The following is a 2,573-nucleotide window of genomic DNA, read 5'->3' as shown; positions in this document are numbered from 1 at the left end:
TTTTAATGTTTTGGGCCGTGTTTTTGGCCTGTCCACTCATTTAATAGGCTGGGTCGTGCTGATCGGCTTGAGGTCGTCTGATACAAGCGGCCTAGGAGATGGTGTGGGCCTTTGTTTTCGGCGTGCTAATTTTGGGCCCAAACACCATGTAAACTCTAATAAATATTGGGCATATAAAATGGTTTTTGTGCCTAAAATATGTCAAATCTGTCAATTAAAGACACAAATATTTTATGCTTATCCAAATAACCTTTTATTTATTTATTTATTTAAAGAATGTGTCAGATTGTACTTACATAATACATAAGGCACTGTTTCTAGTACCAAATTTAAAATTATGCCTTACGTGTACGAATTTAGCATAAGTATTTGTGTTTTATATTAAAAGAGCACAAATGTAACTTATTTGTGTTTAATATTAGAAAAGATAGCACAATATTGTAATTTGTGCCCTTATGCCCGTGGTTTTTATATTCCTAGTGTTGGGGTCTTTTTGTTGAGAGCTACAATGGGTTTGTTGGACTACTGCGAAGTAGATCGAGCTCTCTTGCGCCCCTATATGAATTTGCATCACTAGGCCCCAAAACACCCCAAAAGAGTTGAGACCTTAGGGAGTGCTTTGGTCTTCTTCAATGGCTCTTCAGTACATTGAAAGTTTTGATGAGAATGATACATCAGCTACTGTGAAGCTATTGCTTGATGATAGAGGTGGAGTAGACGCTAGAAGGGGTTTGCTTGAAACATAGTGGAACAAGTGTTCCAACAGCTGCTACTTGTTTGATTGGGCTTCCGGCAGCTTGATGAATGCTTGGTCGCGCCTTTGGATTTCTCACCAAAAAGGTGATGCCCATGATTTCAACTTGGCTTCAGAAGATAAGTGTTTTAGGTCTGGAATAGGGTTTTTGGAGAGAGAGAGAAAGAGATATGATAGATAGAGAGAGAGAGAGAGAGAGAGAGAGAGAGAGAGAGAGATATATATATATATATATATATATATATATATATATATATAATGAGAAGATGGAAGAACCAGAGCTTGAATCTGGTGCTTCCAGCAATGGGAGAGTATGCTTGCCCCTATGCTTGAGTTTAAGAACCAGGCCCTAAGAGTGCTTCGAAAAGCTCGTGGAGCCTTAGGAAGCACTTTGGTTCCTCTCACCAACAAGATAGACAATTGTTACAGATCAATATTATGGCTTGGCATGAGAAGCTTGTGGCATGGGAGCTGAGCCTTCATGAGTTTAGCATTAGAGATAGAGCTTGGATTTCTTATGGAAACAAAGGTTCAGAGTGAGGGGAGAGGGAGATTTGGGAAGGTTTGATGAGGGAAGAGAGGAAAAGATGAGGGTGGAAGAATGGGTGGCTTGAGCAAATCTTCCATCAGCTTGACGAAAGCTTCATCACACTCTTGGGTGTTTTGCCAGAAGAGAAAAGGGGAAGAAATGGAAAAACAGAGCTCGAAATTGAAGGGTTCTAGTTGTGAGATGAGATGCTTGCTCTCTCTGGATGTCCCCCCTTTGCTGGGTAGGAGATCCCCCCTTTTATAGGCACTAGAAGCTCTAATTTTACCAAGTCATCCTCTCCATTTTCCTTCACTCTCTTTCATTCAATCCTATTTAGTGAAACCTCCCTAATCCAAGCGCATGGGGACAAAGCCTTTTGGGATCCAAGGTTTTCCTGTGGCTGGACTCCTTCATTTTGTGTAAGGCGCCTCTTGCTTTCTCCCTGATTTTTCCTGCCAAACCTTGCTAAGGAAGGCGATGGGTAAGACTACTGGTCTAAGGGTGTTTCATTTCTAGCAACCTATACATATGGGTTTGCCTTGGTTTTGACAAGGTGCTGGATATTTTGACTGATGTGGGATATTTCCAAGTGTTGTGGGCTATGGCTATTGGATATCTTCTAAGGTGTTTGAGCCTTTTCTTAAGGTGATGGGCTATTGGATATTTTCTAAGGTTTTGGTTCATTTTTTCTCTCTTATGCTTACCTATATGTTTGGGCTCAATAATTGGGCTTGAGTTTTGGTGCTCCCAAGCAGCCCAAAACTTCCACTCCTCGGTCCATTAATGGGCATCATAAACTCTCGTGACCATCCATACCACAACCCGCTCAGCAAACCCCAGGCATTCGTGTGGCTTGGGCCCACTTAACATTGTAGCGTGGCTTGGTGCCAAGATAGAGGTTTTTCGCTTGGGGTTGCACGTTGCTTGGCGTGTTTGTGTTCGAGCTTTCCCGTATTACAGTGGGCTATAGCTGGGCTAAACGGTGCTTGACTGGATAGTAAGCGTGTTTGTGCCTGATAAATCACGGCCATAAGCTGGCCGAAGGAGCCCCTTCTCTCGGCCCTGGCACTTGTTCGTAAAAACTGAAACGCAGCGTTTCGCCAGGGTACTTCGCCTTCCTAAAGACAAAAGAAGAAATGCTAAGGCATGATCATCTCGGCCTCAAGCGCAGGCCGAGGCCGAACAAAATCACGGCCGGAAATATTAAAGTCAGATCATCACGTGATAGCAGGGACCCAGGCTTCATTTAATGAAGTAGTGCCTGTTTAATGCAGCAAACCCACTGGCCAC

The sequence above is a fragment of the Prunus avium genome, chromosome 4 (assembly GCF_965620075.1).
Source record: "Prunus avium chromosome 4, drPruAviu1.hap1.1, whole genome shotgun sequence".
Classification (NCBI taxonomy): domain Eukaryota; kingdom Viridiplantae; phylum Streptophyta; class Magnoliopsida; order Rosales; family Rosaceae; genus Prunus; species Prunus avium.
The sequence above is the reverse complement of the archived record's forward strand: the minus strand, read 5'-3'. Positions refer to the sequence as shown.